General features: G+C 38.2%; 1 long non-coding RNA gene across 1 annotated transcript; it reads right to left on the bottom strand.

The window, feature by feature from the left end:
- Positions 1–6,034: 6,034 nt before the first annotated feature.
- LOC118166613 lies at positions 6,035–10,170 on the bottom strand. Its single transcript, XR_004750632.1, has 2 exons — positions 10,092–10,170; positions 6,035–8,041 (listed from the first exon to the last, which is right to left on the bottom strand). It is a non-coding gene; the product is annotated as an uncharacterized LOC118166613 (long non-coding RNA).
- Between the last annotated feature and the right edge of the window lie 10,592 nt (positions 10,171–20,762).

Here is a 20,762-nt window from a genome sequence, read left to right as displayed (position 1 = left end):
GTTGAATATTTGACATTATGCCAATTAATATTGCCTAATAAGAAAGGCCAATTGAAGCAGTGTTGTGGTGGTGGTGGGAGCTAGAGATTTCATTACGGTTTCTAAGGTTTCCTTTAAGTCCACCTATTTTTAGCTGGGGACTGTTCAATAATCTGGTGACATCAGCAGTACAACCCACTCTTAATAACAAATAGATGTCATAGGTGAATTTACCATAAGGATATAAGCAAATCTGTAGGCTGTGGGTGGCCTTAATCAGACTGTTTCTTTCTTTGTTTTTGCACCTGGCCCATTGTGTAGGTATTAAAAGTAATGGATAGCATTTTTTTTAGAGAAAGTGAATCACTGCTCTGCCTTTTTTTTGCTGCTTGCTTTCTGGTATTTGGCAATGTGCTCATAGATTTTTATGTGCATATGATTGCCTTGCCAGTCTCACTTTGAATTCCTACAGCTGGTCACATACGTCCTCCTTTGCACCTTCGTCCTCTTGCCATTGCATCACTGTCTTGGCTAATAGTCCCTAAAAAGCATCCTAGTCATATTTTCCACTGATATTCTTCTGTGAGAGTCAAACTAACTTGCCAGAAGCCTTACTTGCTCTTGCAATACTTAGTCTTGTGTGTCTCCAGATTTATATCCATCACTTGTGTGCCCCTGTGCTCTCCTTCCGGTGAGGCACTGCAATATTTTGACAGTGTTCTCATACCTGGCACTAAGTTAAAATAACAGACTGAGGACAGAGGGAATAAACCCAAACATGGGAAGAAGTACTGGTAAGAGATCACATTCTGCCATTTTACTGTGTATCGGTATTTTCTGTACTACCTGAAGTGATCTGTGTCTGTGTGTGTGTGCGTGCATACATTTTCCTTTAAGCCCAAGTTACATTTATGCTATGTGTGTGGTTTCTCAAAGCTGAACAGTGAATAATGTCCTATGGCTTCATCCTAAAACATCAAAGCTCTCCATACAGTAACCACAGAAATGATCCACTTCCATTATACAGGGAATAAAGGTCAGAGCAATTTTCATCATTTTCCCTTTCTCTCATCCTCTGAAATCAAAATCACCATGACAGCTTTCTGCAGCACTGAGCTTAAACCTTAAGTGGGATTATTTAAAAGATGTTTTACTATTTTTCTGCTGTAGAAAAATAATAAAGAGGTTGCAGCTATTACCTAAGACATATCACTTTGAAGGGACATTTGCAACACTTGCGGAAAGTGACCGGTCCTTCCAGAGGTGAAATGCAAAACATCCATCACCTATTTTTAACAGAAAAAAAACCTGTTATTTTGACAAATGGTAGTTCTCTCTTTGAGAGAAAGTAGACAATGACCAACGCAGGGTAAAAGTTATGATGAGGAACTGCAGCGTTAATACACTGGCTGAGAGTTCGGCTGCTATTCAGCCCAGTGTGTGATCTGTGCCTATCAGATCGCCTTTTTTTCCTCTCCCCACTATTAAGCTGCTGGCTCTTTATCACTTCTCTCACAGCTGACTCAGAGAAGTTTAGGTAGCCCGTTCTCCCTTTAGCAAGGGGAATGTGAGAAAAAGGTGGATAACAGCCGTCAACAGTTGCTTGAAAAGGGGCGAATCCTGCTGAAGGTTCTTCTGCCAGAAAAATCTACAACAGCACATCTGTGAGGATCATTTTAAAAGCCCTGTCTTTGAAGATAGGATGCTGTGCCATGGACGGTTGTGATCACTGCGTACAGCACACCGCGTGGAAGTATTAGGCACCAGTGACATCTTCTACCAGAGGTATGGTAGATGATTTTAACTGCAGAAATTTTGCAGGAGTAATTGGGCCAGCTCATTCTAGTGCCTTCTTCCATTGTGCTCTATAATTTTAGCAAAATTGTAGTAATTTTTCAAAGATTATTTAAAGGAACTTCACACACTTGATGAAGGCTTTGTGGGCCTTAGACTAGCAGTATGATTTGTTCTGCTAAAACATGTTAACTTTCTCAGGAAAACATGCCTATCTGCCATGAATATGCATGTGGCTCTGCCTCGGCTCATCTTCCCTTCCTACAGAGATATGTAACATTGATGGGAACTGGCAGCTGGAAGGAATTCTCTGAAACAGCATCTAATATAAAGGAATATCTAAGTGATACTGTGGAATACATTGGTTAAAGGAAGGAGAACTTGTTCCCTCTTAGACAACTTGTAGTGTGCTTGTTGGGCAGAATTTAGCATCAGCAAAGGTGGAGGGAAACAAAAGGGTGGGAGAAGGTAGCAGAACACGAATCTGCAAGAACAGTTTCTGTCTAATGTCCTTTCATTTTGGGGACATACGCATGGGGACAAAATGCCAAATTCTTTAACAAGTATTCTCTCAAAAAATTGTCTAGAAACTGTTGTGTAGGACTTTGGAAAATCCACAGGTAAATTGCAGGAATTATAACACAAAATAAAACAAAAAACAAACTCCAAAGCACAATTGTTTGGTTGCTGTAGTACTGGATCAATATAAAGGAGTATATATCACCATTTAATAGTTTCTTAATCGAGGTAATAGTGAGACCAGTTATCCTCAGGGTACTCAGCCTCATGTCTGGCACAGGGAGCAGGAGAACCCACCCCCAGTTCAGGTGGAAACAGAGACCTACTGCTCCACCTGGACAGTCACAAGTCCATGGGGCCCGATGGGATCCACCTGAGGGAGCTGATAGATGTGATTGCTGGGCTGCTTTCCATCATCTATCAGCAGTCATGGTCATCCAGGGAGGTCCCAGATGACTGGAGAGTTGCTAATGTGATGCCCATCTATAAGAAGGGTTGTAAGGAGGACCTGGGGAACTACAGGCCTGTCAGCCTGGCCTTGGTGCCAGGAAAGGTGATGGAACAGGTCGTCTTGAACGCAATCACACAGCATGTGCAAGAGAGCCATGGAATCAGGCCCAGTCAGCATGGGTTCATGAAAGGCAAGTCCTGTCTGACCAATCTCATCTCCTTCTATGACCAGGTAACATGCCTGGTGGATGAAGTAAAGGCTGTTGACGTAGTCTACCCAGATTTCAGCAAAGCCTTTGACACAGTCTCCCACAGTGCTCTCCTGGAGAAGCCGGTAGCCCATGGCTTGGACAGGGTAAAAACTGGCTGGGTGGTCAGACAAAAAGAGTGGTGGTGAACAGAGTGAAATCCAGAAGGACATTGAGGCCCTGGAGCGTGTTCAGAGAAGGGCTACGAAGCTGGTGAAGGGCCTGGAACACAAGTCCTGTGAGGAGCAGCTGAGGGAACTGGGATTGTTTAGTCTGGAGAAGAGGAGGCCCAGGGGATACCTCATTGCTCTCAACTACCTGAAAGGAAGGTGTGGGGAACTGGGGGTCAGCCTCTTCTCACAGATAACTAGTAATAGGACAAGAGGAATGGCCTCAAGTTGTGGCAGGGGAGGTTCAAGATGGAAATTAGGAGATGTTTCATCTCAGAAAGAGTGATTAAGCACTGGAACAGGTTTCCCAGGGAGGTGGTGGAGTCACCGTCCCTAGGGGTGTTTAAAGAAAGGGTAGGCATAGTATGTAGGGAAATGATTTAATGGGTTATATTGATGGTAGGTGGACAGATGATCTCAAAGGTAATGATTTTGATTCTATAAACGCTATAACATGACAAGGGTAATACATGAGTAATAAAGGACGATTAACAATAAACATATAAACCACCATTTGTAGAAATCACATCATATTCATAAATATTATGGTGTTCTAATGTACATACAACTTCTTCCTGAGATTTACATGTGCCTCGATACAAATAACATGCAAAGTACTGAAGATGTGCTCATTCAAAATATGTGCAATACATTTATTCACGTTTTCCCATTTGCTGTGTTTGTTCCCCTCCCTTAATAGCCTGCTTTCAGTGCTCCCCCTAATAAGCATATTCTCTCTCATCACTTTCTGCTGCTACTGACCTTCTCCACATCCTCTCAGTCTTGCCACTCCTTCTGCTATTTCTTCCACCCTCCCAACACACACATTTTCCTGCTTCCATCCATTTGCTCTCATTGACACTCTCATTTACAGCAAGGGAATGTACTGCTTCCATTAGCCCATCATACATTTTTGCTGAAAACCCTGGATTTTTTGGTGCCCATTTTAAGGGAAAAGAATGATCCTGTGGTTAAGGCACTGGGGTTAGTATTGTTGGGTTCAGATTGTGTTCCCTGGCTTTCTGCCCAGTTAATGTAATATGGTTTTAGTGTAATTGAGAATAAGGAACGCCACACATGTAGAACTTTCAGCAAATCACTTAAAGAAAATGCTCGGATGTCTGGAAGCTTTCTCCGAGGTATTCACCACTCTGCAATTCCAATGGGAGTTGGGGGCATACAACACTATGTAGGACACGTTCATCATGTTGAAGGATTGGGCTTAGTTCACCACCTGCAAAATGGGGCTAATTCTTACTCAGCTCACATAAGGCTTATGATGATGAAAACAATCTATTAATGTTCATTATGTGTTCAGTTGCTACAGTAGTGAGTGCCAAGAAATAATTCTCTCAGTAAGATGAATGCCAGCTAAAATAATTCTGCTCTAATAGATTAAATTCAATGCAAGGTCACCAATCACCTTCCTTTATCTTTAAAATGTTCCCAACACGGAATGAGTCTTTGGAGAAAAAAATTAACATGAAAGTCCTGCCCAGTAGGGATGCATATCAAAGACCAGTGCCACATCCCTTAAGCAGAGGAGTATGCTCCAGTACCCGTGGCCATAGTTAGGCAATATGCTGGTTTTTATGACATTCAGATTTCAGCTTTCACATTCCAAGTGTCTTCAAGGCAACTTCTGCTGATGTTATGTCAAGTTCAGAACTGTAGATTCAAATTCACTCTGAAAATTACCTATGGATTTAAGTACGCTATTTTTATTGCTAATACGCTTCCCTCTTCTAACCCCATATTTGCAGCCATCTTAGTTTTTTTTTTTTTTCTCTCCCTTTTTTTTTTTTTTTTTTTTCTTTTTTTTTTTTTTTTGAGTCTCCTCTTCATTTCCCATATCTTTTCCTTCATTTGGCTCCCAGTAATTATTCTACACAATGGCCATTTCATACTTTTCATCTTCTTTTCACTAACATCTTTAACTGGCAGCTTAGCTGATATGATCTCCCCCCTCACTGCAAACTCATATGAGTTTGTTTGGAACTCACTGTATTTTATAATTTCCTTACCTGAGCACAGAAGATAACTTCCATTTTATCAGTTTTTCTGTTTCTCTTTAGAGCACTGGATTTACCTTAATATAATTGAAGCTCCATTTCGAATGTAGGAAATGGAGTTTGGGCACATTTATGATTTTCTGTGTATGCTTGAATATCTTGCAGATGTAACACAATTTTTGCAGAAGGAGGCTGTACCTCTCAAGTGTAGAGAGAATGGCAGAATTGTAACATCCCTCCTTTTCTTAAGAAAACTAGTGACATGAAATATTTGAAATATATGATAGTGATCCTTTCCTCTTCACAGGTGGCAGAGTAGAGAACTGGAGGACTGTGGAACAGCTTAATCACCCCATGAGAACTATCTGAGGTTTCCTTATAAAAGTGAACAGTGCACAGACTACTGCTCCAGTCAGGAGAAGCTGGAGAGACCAGCTGGGGTACAGAAGACCATGCTGACAGCAGTCATAGGGAGCATTGCTGCCACAGGACATTGGCAGAATGTTCACTGTAAAGGGTGCACCACAGACCTGCCTTTCAGTGCCTCCAAAGGATGATGCTGTCACCTGTAGGAAGCCTCAACAGTTGTATCTCATATATGTGGAAAAGAGAAAGGTTAGCCTGAGAACAACAGGCAGATCATTATACCCTGAGAACACAAAATATCAAGGTCAATGAGCTTTATCTCCAAACTCTTGGATTTTTTTATTGGCTTTGAATATTTTAGCTGTCACAGCCAGATTCTTCATATGCAGATCCTTACGTTGATTTGGACAGCCCAGCTTGCAGAGAAGTCAGGGAGAAGCTACAGTGACACACTTTTGAGCAGGTTTCTTATCCTTAATTTCTCTATCGTTTTGTTTCTTCAGAATAAACAGCATTTCCGAATTCTTGTTGCTCAGTGCAACTTGCTGTTTCATGTTCAGCTCAGTAATTGTAACTTTTAGAACTATAAAAGTGTCATAGTTCAGGTTCAAAACAAAACAAAACAAAACAGCTCCTGCAGTGATCCTGACCAGGAGACCTAGGAGTCAGTGATCCATGTAAGAGTTAATCTCAGTGGGTGCAGGCCTGTGCTGTGCTCCACTGTGTGCTACCTATCCAGTGTGGCAGTCAAGATGTGTTATTTTCCATAAATCCCTTGGTCACAGGATAAACACAGCCAGCCCCTTGTGACCAAGGAACCTGCAGGCAGCTTCCACTTGGCACAGTTGCTTACGCCACATGCATGGCCTTGCCTTTACCTATAACTGCAGCAAGACTTTCTCCTGTGAATATTCTTTCTGTTTGACGGTAGAAATGATGGAGTTGTTGGCTTTTTTATATATATTTTTTCCTCTTTTCTTTTTCCCATACAAAGATCCTGTAAGAGCCTGAATGACCATCTTCTATGGACAGCTTCTCCCTGGTGTGTTGTGCATTGATTGGATGATGCTACATCACTCAGGGTTCTCAGCATCAAAAGGGATAAAGATTAGCCATGCTATTCTCTTCTTACAGTGTTAGCTTCAATAACCAGCATTTTATATGACAACTTACAGAATCTGAGCGTCTTTCCTATGGGCATTGTAATGGACCAGCACCTCATGGTGCAGAGCAGCTCCTTCCTTGCCCACACTCAAAGGAAAGCAAAACATGACAGCAGAAACTTTTGTCCAGAAAAAAATGTACATAAAAACCTGGGTCATATTACTTTGGGTGTTTCATTGCTGAGTTGTTTTAATTGGTTTATTTGGAGAGAAGGTTGGAGGGCGGACTTCGTATCTCCTAGAGTTCAGGCTCTTCCTTCCCCAGATAATGACTATGACTTAGATCTTGCTATCAGCAAAACAGTACCCACATTTTGATCCAGCACAGTACCAAGAAATGCTGTCAGTTTTGAGTGGCATTATATTTAATGGGAACTGGATGTTAGCAGTGTGCTACCCTTTGATATGTTGGCTTGGAGGTGTTTGTGACCACGTTTGTGACCCAGTCTTTGAAAGGCTGAGGATCTATCGAGTGCTACTCTTCTACAGCTACATCTCCCAACAGGCTTTGAACAGCAGAAGTTTTGTGCAGTCTTTGGTGTCCTTGGCTGTGTGCACAAAGGCCAGATACTTTGGCTCAAGTTCTTCTTGTATTATCTTGGCAGAATACCCAGTCTTCGGGAATCCTAATCTTTTATTTAATCACTTCATCTTTTCAATTTCATCCCTTTCCTATCCTATTTTTTTTTTTTTCATTAAAGCCGGTACACAAAGATCAGGCTGGTAGAATGTGTTCTGTAGCTGTCAATCAATGGGCACAAAAATACAAAATGTGAATAGTTAAATCAGCAGACTTGCTTGCTGGAGTTATCTGCATGGCAGAGATGTCAGAGTATTGTTTCCAAGCCTGACTTCTACATGCAGGGAGTAGCAGAGCATGTCCTGGCCTCTTTTATCTTCCTCAGGAGAGCAGCCAAGTGGCATAATCAATTCTTCCAGGCTTTTGTCTTTCACCTGATGTTTATTTTGCTCACTGCCTAAGGCTTTATTTTTCTTCTGCCCCTTAAAATGTATTTACTTTTTGATGTTATGAAAAGTAAATGTAAGTTTTGCATGATGATATCTATATTATTAGACTATATCAACACAGAAGCAGGAGGTCTCTCCTTTGCTCAAATTACTGCAAAAGCAAACTCTCCTCATTCATTGAGAAACAGTCAGGCAAACAGAAAATTAGTGCTAAAAAAGTCAAAGAACAAGGAATAGCCTTCCTTGTACAAGCTAATGAGAGAATTTTAGTCATGCAGACAGTTCTGATGAGCTCATTTTATGGGTCTGTGGTATGTATTATTGCACCTAACAGAGGTCAAACATTAGAGATGTGACTCTTCCTGTAGCTCCTAGTATTAAAAGAAAAAAAAAAAAAAAGAAAGAAAAAAGAAGAAGAAGAAGAAAAAAAACTATTTAGTACTGAGAAGCCCATAAAACATTTAAATAAATGCAAGATGATTTAGCTGGCACATCCACAACACATAAAGCAAAATTGAAGTCAGAAAGAAGAACAAGCTAGATTTTACTGACAATTGTTTTGTTTTCTCACTGATTTAAGTTCATAGGGCCAGGGTACCATAAGAGGATGACAGTGACAGTCATGATAAGAAAATGCTTCCTTTCATTCACATCACTTCTCTTTCAAAGTGAAAGTCACAAATTTGGGTTAATAGACAGACAACATTTCTTTAATAGCAATACTTTTGTAAAGTACATATTTGGTACAACCATTTAGAAAATAACAAGTATTTCTAGTGAAATAAAAGGCTGAGCTGCTAACTGACCAATGATTAAGAACGCAATCTGGTATGGAAGATAAAATATCAAATGTCGTGGAACAAGTTTCTGACAGTTATTATTCAATGCCACAAATTTCCAAGGACTCAAGTTTTTATGTGTGCTGTGTTTCATACTCATCTACTGCAAATGGAGCTTCAAGTACAGCATGGAATCAGGGTCAGGTCCACAATTCAAATGGAAATACCTGGGTTATACACACCTACAGAAGTGCCCAGTTAGTGAACAGAAATAAAAAATCATAATATACTTTTTACTGTACTTTAAGGTTATTTTTATAATAAAACTCTTACAGTGCTTTGTAGGTTGGTCATTTTTGTTGCATTGTTTATGTTTTGTTTTCAACTGCTTTGGATTAAAAGGCTTACACTACACACCTGCACATCTATCCTCAAGGGAAAGAGCAGCCTGCCTTACGAAGGAGTACTTTGCCAATGCTTCCATTGGAAAACTTTGGAGGAAGAGAGTGGAAATGTAAATTTGACCTCAAATATTAGTTGATCAAAGCTGAAATTTGTTTTCAGAAGTTATTTTTGATAGGCTGTTATTTCTAAAAAGGGGAGTGGGCGCAGATGAACAGCGAAGGTTAGAAAGAGTACATTGTAAGCAAGAAATGGAACAGCTAGAAATATGAAAACAATGCAGTGGTTTCCCTGTAGTTATGCTTACTTCAGAAATCCCCGTATTTGGTCTTAACTTTGAATTTCTTCATTTTCATGGGTGTTAACAGATTTTTGTGACACACTCTGCGAATGCAGCTTTTTCTAGTATTTCATTTTTGGAACACTAACACTGTATAATAGTGCTACTGTAATGAAGGCTTTTCTATTGCGAGGATGTGAAAAGTTATGTGGCAATGAAATGTGATAGATATATGAAGTATCAGTCCAAGAACTAATTATTCATGGAGTTTTAAAAAAGATGTCTCCTTTTAAAAACAATAGTCTTGAATATTGCATGTCTAGCGATGAAAACATCTATACATATGAATTCAACTTGCAAATATGAATAAAAATCCCCAATTCCTATGTGACTTCTGAAATATAGCCAAAGAATATTAAGTATTATTTTTTTCCAGGATTTAAGTGCAAAGAAAGGATAAGGAAACAGGAAGCAAAACCACTCAACAGAAATTGAAAAAGTGGAAAAGGAGGATAAAACATATTCCCTTACCCTGTTAATGCATCAAGGTTTGCAAGAACTCCAGTCAGTTTTGAGCAGCCAAATGCGGGCCAATGACAGGAATGCATGCATTTGTGCAGCCCTTATTACCACTTGAAATGCGTTACTGAGCATGCAAAACCATGCTATTGACTACTCTTAGCATAAGTCGATATTTACCTCTTGGGCCAATATATTGAAGGTATTCACCCAAATATAAAGTCAATTAGTTGTAAGTATTGTAGTTGTAAGTATTGCTCCACTCATTCATCTGTAATTGTTCAGAGAATGAGGGTAAAATTGCTCTCCAAAACATAAATAAATAACTAAATAAATCCCCTTTGCTTATTTCTTATTTTAAGTGGTGGTAACAAGCTGAAAACCCCAGAAATCTTACACAGTACAGATTACCAAAACTTGTTTGTAAGGGTTTCCTCTGACCTTGCAATCAATATGGAAAGCCATTATAATCAAGTCATTATAATAATTGATCTTTAAAATTCTCTATAGGAAGACTTCTCATGGTCTCCGCTATCAGAACTGTCCTGCAAGAGTGTAGACCATCCTTTTATTGGTTTCAGTAAGAAGCCATCTGATTATTTCTCAAGCGTTGGTGAGTCTGTATTGAACTGAGACTGCTCAGAGACCTCAGCTGATAGGCGCTGAGGAATCCTAGCTCTTCCCAAGGAAGGAAATCTCGAAGAGTATCTTGGACATAAAGTATACAGATCCTTTCCTATGAACTGTTACTGCAGCAGTTGACTGAGCAGGTCTCTGTAGCTTCCTCGTGCACTGAGAAGAGGTATCATGAAATATATTAATGAGCATTTTAAGGGCTCCATTGCTTTCTCTTGAGCAGTAACTCAAATGATTTATTACAAGTAGTACAAATAGGAAAATAACATTTCTTGTTTAGAATAGACCTTTAGGATGTAATTAGCACTTTTTTTTTTCTTTTTTTCTTCTTCTTTTTTTTTTTTTAATCTGTGAAAATAAACAGAAATGAAAAGAGTGTAGCCTATGCCTACAGTACAGCAAAACTTAGGAGTGCTGTTTATGTGAGGATTCCCACTCCTTACAAAGGAGCCATTCGGGTTTTAGCTATGAATTATCACGACAGCATGGCTTTCAGCATCGGCTGCAAAATTTGCAAATGGGCTGGGCTGCAAGGTTGCTCTCAGCACATGAGCTAGTTTAAATCTCAGTGAGCATGGCACAGACGTATTGAAATGAAGGGCAAGGCATACATTTTCTGTCTGGATGACACATTTAAGATTAAGACTAACAATGAAAAATGAAGCATCAAAAGCAAATCCTGATGAGAGGAAAGAGCTCACTCGCCTTTCTTCTGCTCTAGAATTACAAAACAAAAATGTGCTGCCTCAACAACAGACATGAGGGAGCTCTTATATTTCAAGTTGTAACATGCAGAAAACAAGGCATAGTTTTTTCAGGAAAACCCTGTGGATACAAAACCTTATTTTTAATTACAGGACATAACAGCTTTTTCTGATAAGACTAAGAGATTCTGAACTTAAAACTGAGACACTCCCATTGTGAGCTTGCATTTTTACCACAAAGCTTAAGCCCAACATGACAAGTCTAAGCTTGTCATAATGTGTGTCAGCTTTTCCACTACATTTCCTGCCTTTTATCCATTTGTCATAACCTTAAGGGCACCCCAAATGTCATTTTAATTAACAAGATTGTCCTTGCTCTTCTTCTGATAACACTGTATTACAATGAAATGTTAATGGCAACAAATCTAAAAGAACCCTAATGGAAGACAGCAGCTGTACCTTCCCAGTTTCAAAGGCTGTGCCCAAATGCTTAAGTAATGAACACCAGAAGCCGAGTGGGAAAGCACAAAATAATGTTTTTATCAAAAATTAAAGGGAAGTGAGAAAAAAAAAAAAAAAAAAAGTTTAATGTCATATGCAGCATAGCTTTTTCCAAGGTAAGCTTTTCCAACCCAGTAAAACTGAAATTCTCATGAACACACTGAATTATCCCTTCAGAAAAAGACAAAAATGTTCTGGTGGAGAATGCTGGTGCACTATTATTTTTGCTATTTTCCCCTTTCTGAAGACAGTTCTCAGAACCAACCACTCTCAGTTCAGCCAGGGAGGATCATAGAGGAAAACACTATCTAAGATGGCTGGGATAAGAATTGTCAAAGACCAAGGAAGTGTGTTCATCCTGACCAGGACACCCCCCCTAACTCTCTGAATCCAAGATGTTCTCAAACCTGGAACACCAATAACGTCCATTCTATTTTTAGTAGTAGAAAGCTTTATGGACAGTATTTTTTAAAAAAATGATTGATTGAAGAGCCTGTTTGATTTTCCACATTGAAAAGAGGTACTTGTGAGTCAAAGTCACATAAATATGCTCCAAAAAAAGGGCCAAATTCAGTTGGTTGCTTTCAAGATTTTCAAGGTGGTTTTCCCCCTTCTGCATTTCTATGGTTGTTACATTGTTTCTCATTTATATTATTTATTTTTTCTTTTTCTTTTTCTTTTTCTTTTTCTTTTTCTTTTTCTTTTTCTTTTCCTTTTCCTTTTTCTTTTCCTTTTCCTTTTCCTTTTTCTTTTTCTTTTTCTTTTTTGTACAGACATTATTCCACTAACAGCAATGGTACGAGAGATTAATCCACGAAAAAATATGTCATATTTTCATTTTGAAATGATAGAGGTATTTTAAAGTATATCTCAAACATTTTTATATCTTTTTCTCATACAAAACAAGGATGGAGCTCATTTAAACATTTAAAAATTTTATTTAGAAAGAACAATCACTAAGTCTTTGTCAGGCAATTTTCTATTAAGAGTGAAATAAATAAAAAATGTAAAAAAAAGTTCACAAAAAGTACTTTTTCTACTCCATGAAATCTATTAATAACTCATTTCCTAACTGCTCCTTATTTAGGGGAAATGGGTAGCTGCTAACCCAAATGATGCCATGAATCTGGCTGTCAAATCAACCTATACTGTATTAAAGAGGATACTAAAGCTTATTTAGAAACTCATTAAAGAGAACTGCTGGAATTTGGTGTGTTATTCTAATAAAATATTCCCTAGAGTCAAGGAATTGCTTTAGTTCTTGTGATTTGAGTTATTCCGATCACTGTACTTCTAGTGATCACTGTAGACACATCTTTGCTTCCTAGAGCTTTTATGTACTTCCTTTATAAAGTGAACAAAAATGTGGAAAATCAATACAAAGATATTTTCAGTGATTTTTGTACAGTTGCTCCAAGATTTACATTTGCTACGATCTGGGATACTTCGAAGAATTAAAAAAATATATCAAATAATCCATAAGTAAAACAACCTTGGACAGAAGGGATAACTGTTGGGAAAATAACATATTTAGTAGGTGTTATGAAAAAGTAATAGCAACAGTGTATTTGAAATCCACTTTTTAAAGCACAGTTTTATACCTGTGGTATGGATTTGCCCATGTAGCCTTTTATAAACTAGTTCAATCTTAAATCTGTCTTTAAAACAAAATGAGGCTTTAATAATTGGTAGGTTGGAAGAAATAATGATGTGGTTGTCCCAGTGTTGTACAATAATGGAAAAAGGACTACAGATTTTGAGGACTGTACAATAAAAAACAGATAAAATGCAAATGAACACAACAAAACCCATTTTACAATCAAGTCTGAGAGTATTCTAGTATCATTTAGTGAGGATGCTATAATTCCACAAGAATCTAGACATAACATTTGAAAGAATTTAATTAAAATGTTATTGGTTGATAAAATAAATCCAAACCTTTCTCCTTATTTTTTACCAGTTTTTAACAGTTTAACTACTTGAAAAGTAAATTCACAGGAACTGTATTTTCTTTTAAAAATTCAAAAAATACTTTAAAGCAAGGAATTGTGAAGCCAAAGTGCTTAGACTTAGAACCACTTCCCTCTCCCTACTTCTATTTTTAAGTTAACTTACAAGGGAACAGAAAAAAAAATGGAGACAAGGAAAAATCTCACCAAAGAATCTAGTCAGGCCAGAAAATAAAGAAATGTGAACTTGACAATACTGACATTTGTAATGAAATGTCTGTTAATATTTGCAAGTATTCTGAATAATTTTTCAAAATTATTTGGAGAACTTAAGTGATGACTAGAAATGGAAAAGACACATTTAACACAATCATGACACGATGATGAAAAATTATCTAAGCTCTCCTCCCCACAACCTTAAGATGACTAATGAATGGAATAAGATACTTTCTTCAGATTACTCACCACATTTCAGGGTGAAAGTCCTGTGCTTAGACATTTGTTACTCACTTGTCTAGAAAAGGCTTAAAATTTTATCGTATATTACCATAATATTTACATTAACATATGGCAAACGTCACAGTCTAGCAGTACACTTATTCAACAAAATACTGTTAAGTATTGATTGTTTTCATTTTCTAACCATTGTCTTAGAATGAAAAATATTCTTAAGCAGTCTGCTGAAGAGTCTGGATGTGTGGGATATTATAGTAACCACTAGAGACCTCAGAATTCAATTTCTGAGGATTTGACTCAATTGCCCATATAAATCCATTGGTCCTTGAATGAAGCCATTCTCTGAAGTAGGGAAAGAAAAAAAAAAAAAGTGTTTCAAAGGTTTATATAAACTGTCCTTTTTTTTTTTTTTTTTTTTTTTTTTTGTGTGTGAATTTTCATTGGGTGCTCTTTTACATGTGTTTAAAGAACAATGACAAATTGACAAATACTACCATGGTAAAAGTTTAAATTCACACCAAAACCTTTGGTGAGTTCATTTTTCTGTCTTCCTGTTGCATTATTGTATTCCTGTCTTTTCTTCGTTAAATGAATTGTGTTCAGAAAATTATTTTATTTCAGCATGAACGCTTATTTATAAACAGCCCTTGTCACAGGGCAGGAGTGTGGAAGTGCAGAGATAAACCTAGCCATTACTTTATTATACATTAATTAGCTCAACAACTTCATCAGCATAACCATTGTCATCCAGGTTACAAAGCTCTAGGCTGAAAAATGCAAAACAACAGAATACCATAATAAAATATGTACGGTAGGTGTACTGGAGATGTATATATTTATTTTTCTTGTGACATAAAATATTTGTGAAAATCTCATGAATACAAAATAATATTATATTTTATTCACACAGAATATTAATAATCTTAATTTTAGAAAACAAAGCAGATATATATTTTGTGGGAGTCACCCTGGGAGTGTATTACCTTTGCTTTTCATATGCATTTGAACAGTAAATTAGCAACCTGTTCATAAATTAGCTTAGCTGGGAAATAATACATGGGAATAAGATTATAAAGATATTTCATTATTGCACAGAATCAAAAGGTGCATAGCTAAAGCTGTACTGTCAGGGAGGATGCATAAATGCTATCCATTTCCACTTAAGTAATGTTTTCCTTGTTCTAAATATTCCCAACATTCACCAGAAGTTATCTAAATATGATATCAGTTCCATTTAAAACTTCAAATTCGGAACTGTGTAAGAAAGGACAGACTATATTCCCGGCTAGATGCCAGGGAAGGCCGAGGCATCCTATACAATATGTGATAACTTTCTTCTCTTTCCATCTTTCCTGAGTGCCTTCTGTGTGTTCACACTGAACACTTTGCAACCAATATGAATGAGAGAGGAAACAGTTTTTCATTCGGCTTCAACTCAGAGATGGGAAAGACCCACGAATTATAAAGAAACTTCTCTGTATTACGCATGCTTACAAATCTGTAGTGAAGTGGATTTTAAATAATAATAATAATAATAATAATAATAATAATAATAAAATCTTCCAGTTCTTGTATTTCAGGATGTTTCTTATTGTGGCATGTCTTTTCTTTGTGGAAGTATTGGCCTATAGGTGGCTGGGCATTTTTAGAATTGTTGAATACTCATTTCTTTTAGTTCTGAATTTTCACTCAGTTAGGGGAAAATAAAGGGCACTCATGCCTTCATTACTTATTTTTGCATCCGAAATGTACTTGTGCTGTTCTAGACCTGAATGGATCCCTTGTGGTGGGCTGAGGCATAATCCTGGCGAGTCTGATGGACTTGCTTTATGGATAAGACATATCACATCACTGAGTGGCGGGGGAAGGCACACTTAAACAGCTGCTACTGAGGCAATTAAACTAAGCTGTTGGATTCAAGACAACAGCCAGACCCATGCTTTGTCTTTATTGGGATAGATGATGAACAGTTTAGAGCAGCAATCCAATCATATTGCAATGAGAGTGCATGATGCTGTAATTTTATATTTTCTATGGCCTCATTGAAATTACTAATATTTTACAGGTACAATAGAAAATTGGAGATATATCTTCATTATCATATCTATGCTCATTACCAGTAATGAGTAGTTGTTACGGAATAACATTAAAGCATGTATTTAGCAAAATTAGACCAATGCATGTACTGTCTGGATCCCAAGGGCTGCATGCACCTTTGCCTTGAAACCCATCAGTACATTACTGTTCTCTTAAGCACTAGAAAAGCCCCACTGTTAGGTAGTGAGGACTAAGGACACTTTTAAGGACTAAACCTGAGTGTCTTTCTCATCTGAAAAGACAAAGCCCCCTCTGAAGACTCGAAGGAGCAGCATAGGCCTGGTTACATCGGTACATGTTTCATGGGCTTTTGAAATGTGTTTTAGCTTTGAACAGAATTTTCCTCCTTGGCTGTTCCTGATAATTACTACGGTGCTCGATATATTGTAGTGAGCTCCCACTCCCCAGACATGACTTGCCTTCCTGAGACCAGCCAGTGTTGGAAACCAGATTTTGCAGGTAGAGGAACTAAAGGCTAAGGGGCCTGTCGGATTTGTCCAACAAAAAGTAGCTGACAGGTCTACTGCTGTAATGAGACATCTTAAACAGTAAAATAGAAAGAGTTTAGGGGCCATACAGAGACTGTGTTCAGGATGTGAAAGCTGGACTGAGATAATCTCAGACATGGGTGTAGATGATACAACCTGAGCAGTGTGGCTATTTTGGACTGCTTTCTGTGGACTGCTATGTTTTATTTCTCAATGATAGGGCAATGAATGACTTTCATTTGATTAAACTACCTTCCTCCCAAACCATTTTTTCCCTCCTTTCATTAGACCTCAATGATTTTTAAGTCTGTGCTTTCATTATATATAGATAGGTAGATAGATAGATAGATATTTCTATATATATAGAGAGAAAAAAAAGGTATGTTCAATCTAAAGGAAACTTAAGTCTTCAAAGAGAAGCTATTATATAATTATCGGAACAGTAGTTAGCTAAATAAGGAAGAGAAAGCTAGCAACTTAAAATGGCAATTCATCAGCAAGTGTCTGCTGCTTGATATGCTAACAGTCTTTCTCAGCTTCCCTTAAGCCATCTGCTTGTTTCAGCTCTCTCTCCTTATCACCTGCCTCTCCCATTCCACCCCTCTCCATCTCAGACATCTCCCAGCAGAAATCTTCTCAGACTGATAAGTACTCAGACCCAGATTTTGTGTTTTACCTTCTGGACGCTGTTCTCTTGCCTTTTCTCACAGACATCTTTCTCACAAGAAGTATAAGTATCAGAAGCTGCTGCTTAAGAACACATTTATGTTAGCTCCTTTGGGGGTAAGGAAGCCCCACTGAAAACCTCTCTCCATTAAAAGTGCATGTTGAAGGACTAAGGGAGAAAAAGTGCAGTTTGACCGGCAGAAGTAGTGGGGATGATAGGTTCAGAAGTACTTAGGGATGAAAATAATACAATGAAAAGAGGAAGCAAGTTGCGTGTAGAATGTTTTGTCTTTTCTGAAGAGAAGTCTTTCATTTGCTATTTAGAAATGCAGACTTAACTGGAAAAGGTTTTGTTGTTGCTCTTGTAGTATTTTGCAGATGCCTATCTGCAGAACTGCTGGCTGGTGGGAGTAGAAATGAAAAGGGATTGTACATGTAAATGTACGGGAGCGTGAAGACTTGCGTATACAAGCTCATATTCCTGGTGTATGGAAAATAACTATTACAGCAATAAGCCACGCTGTTGTGAAGCATGAGGTTGAAGTCTAAGTACCCGCAGCCATTTGAGAAATGCACACACTCAGCATTACTATGAAACTGTGGCTCATTAATTTAATAAATCATTAGGGAAACATATAAACAGTTTAGTGCCAGGTTGCAACGAGGCTCTCATGGAGATAAGCAAGAAGAGGGTGGGAGACATGCAGAAGCGGACAGAGCACAGCCCCTAAGGGTAGGAATTACCTGCTCCTGGGAAGAACCGTGTCTGGCAGAGAGGAGGAAGAGCCCTGGCCCTCTTCCAGCCACTGCTGCAATGGGGCTGGAGGAAAGGGGGATGCCCCCTGCTCCTGGTGTGGAGCAGACATGCTGCGCACTGCTCTAGCTCATGGAGAGGATTTTGCCTTATAGGACCCATAGGGATCATTTAGCCTTCTTGCTCATTTTTAAGGAAGGATGCTTTAAAAGCAGCTGCTTGATCCTGAGCTGTTGTTGAAAACAAATGGACAAGAAGGGACAGGTAAACAGGTGCCACTTCTTTGCCATGATTTAAAATTTGCTGACAAATACACTTGTGCTGGAAAATTCTTAACCAGATTGTAGCTAGATACTGTGAGGTCATTTCCTTTTTTTTTTTTTTTTTTTTTTTTAAATGATAAACTAAATAGATATGGAGATGCCACCTTCAAATAGCTTGGAGGTTTGGGTTGGGAAAGATGTTTTTCTGAAAAATGGATTTTTGTTACAGTTATCCAATATTTAATATAGTGCTCATAACACCTTGCATCCAGATATTGCACAAAGCAGAATTCAAAAGCCACTATGCTGACCTAGCTCTAGCTTACAGGCATAACCCCTGCTCCTCCCAACTAAATATAGTGCCATTTATCTTTAATATCTTAAACTCTTTAGAACACACTAGGATGAAATCGTGGTTGTTTATACAGTACTGAAGAAAAGAGGTTAGCTCCAAATGTGCTGGCAATGAAAATCTGAAGAGTTTAAAACTTTGTTTTCAGCTACTGTAAGTAGACCTGGTCAAATAATACATGCCAGGATTGATTCACACCTCTTTTCTGAATAAAGCTTAGGGTTCACCCTAGTGATACATGCGGGATCATGCTGTTATTTGTATGCAGTAACATTGAGGGGTTAGTCCATTCTAGTACAAGAAACTGTTTGTCCATTATTTCATACGCAGGCATGCATACTTTTAGTAGTTCTTTAAGGTTTGATCAAATAGATTTTGAAATAATCTAGAATTTCTTTTTCTACTGACTTAGTGGACTTCAGTTCAGGACTCATTCTTCATTTTCCCCTTTCATTCCAACTTTCTGATAAATAGAACAAGCAAAAGAACAAACGTAGTCCGGTATTGAGCAAGTCACTAAAACAACAGTTTGCAAATAGCCTTTGAGGTAACAAATCCTTTACTGAAACATGTGAATAATATATATATATATTATTTGTAATATGTATGTGTATATATATATATTACAAATAAGCACAGATGGCAGGATCCATTTCAGAATGATTCTCTTAGAGAAAAAGCAAGGCTACCTCTATCAGCTAGCATATTCACAACCAATACTGCAATCACATCTCCTTGAATCTCTGTTCTGAGTGATATGAGTCATATTCAAACTTACGGGCACTCTGAGGAATGATGCGTGTATCCTTTTCCATACTCCATCCCCTTCCTCCCCTTTTCACACATGATGTCTTGTACTCTGCCCAGTCATGTCAGTAATGCATGCAATATTTTAAAAGCAACTGTACCTTAAGTATCATCCATCAACAACAAAATGAAGGATTATATCACAGTGACAGGAGTAGCAATTACAATAATCACCATCTTTTATTAAGCTTTAAAAAATAATTAAAGCTAAAATCTAGCACTGGCCTTATAAAAATGATCATCTGTTGTGTGTGTGTGTTTTTTTTTTTTTTTTTCTTTTAATTCTGCATAAATTAAAAAAATGATTTGATGTTAATTAAAACTTGGTTTATACTTGCATTTTATTGCAAACAGATTGGTAATAATGTGTATATGGATGACTTTTTAGCCCTGGTGTAGAATAGACATTTTATTAAGCAATGACAAGCAATAAAGCCTGTTGTTCTGAGGAAGGCAAGGATGCCCTGTTGGCTGTCATGCTTTTGAGAAGCACAAGGGATTGCCTTGTATTCAAATGGTATAGAAGGTAGAGCTGCAAAAGAACAACGAATTAATTAGAGCAATCATTTTTGAAGAGCAGTTCCAAAACCCATTTTAATTAGCAAATAAAGCAGGATGCTAGCTGCCTAAGAACTATTTTTGCTTTCTGATTTACTGGGTGATGGCAGTTGTACTGTGCTTTGTTACAAATCACAAAATCTAGTGCCTCATTTTGCATGTAAAGCACATTAAAATACCTTGTTTCCCATTCTATAGGGGCCTTTAAGATATATTACGATGGTGAAGTCTGTACAACCCAGTACAATTATTTTCTAATTAGCATCTTTAAATGTTGTGTTGTGGCCTGAATCAGTTTTAGCATTGTCAAAGAGTGCTAGAAACAGCCCTATCTGTACAACCCAGGCCACATGTGACAAAATTAAATTGGCACACTTCACTGTATAGACCTTGTGCTCCTGGCAGTGATAGCCAGCTCAATACCTCAGAGAGAAGGCTCAGCTGTCACTCACTGACCCATTAACGCTCTAGTTGCATCCTGCAGTGTCATATTCCTCATTCGCACAAAGATAGCCCTCCCTGGAGACCCCAAATACCTGCAGGAATGAGAGAAGGACAGCAGTGACAGCAGCACTATCAAACAGGGCAGCAAACAACATAGTACGAGAGCGCCTCGTGCCAGGATCCCAAGCAGAGAGTTGAAACCCACCAAGCTGCCCTGGTGAGCCAGTTTTCAATGGGATATCATCTCTAACAAGCTGTCCCCTTCAACATCACGCACACGCATGTAAGAGGCCACTGCTGAGCACCTTTGGTTTACCGCAGGAGCACAGCCTGCTCAGTCCGTGCTCTGGGCCCATCCTGTGAGGTGTCAAATGAAATAAACACCTGCTGATGTTTCTAAAATGCAGAGGGGAACCACTGGGAGAATAATAAGGAAA

The sequence above is a fragment of the Oxyura jamaicensis genome, chromosome 4 (genome assembly GCF_011077185.1).
Source record: "Oxyura jamaicensis isolate SHBP4307 breed ruddy duck chromosome 4, BPBGC_Ojam_1.0, whole genome shotgun sequence".
NCBI classification, from domain to species: Eukaryota; Metazoa; Chordata; class Aves; order Anseriformes; family Anatidae; genus Oxyura; species Oxyura jamaicensis.
The sequence above is the reverse complement of the archived record's forward strand: the minus strand, read 5'-3'. Positions and strand labels throughout refer to the sequence as shown.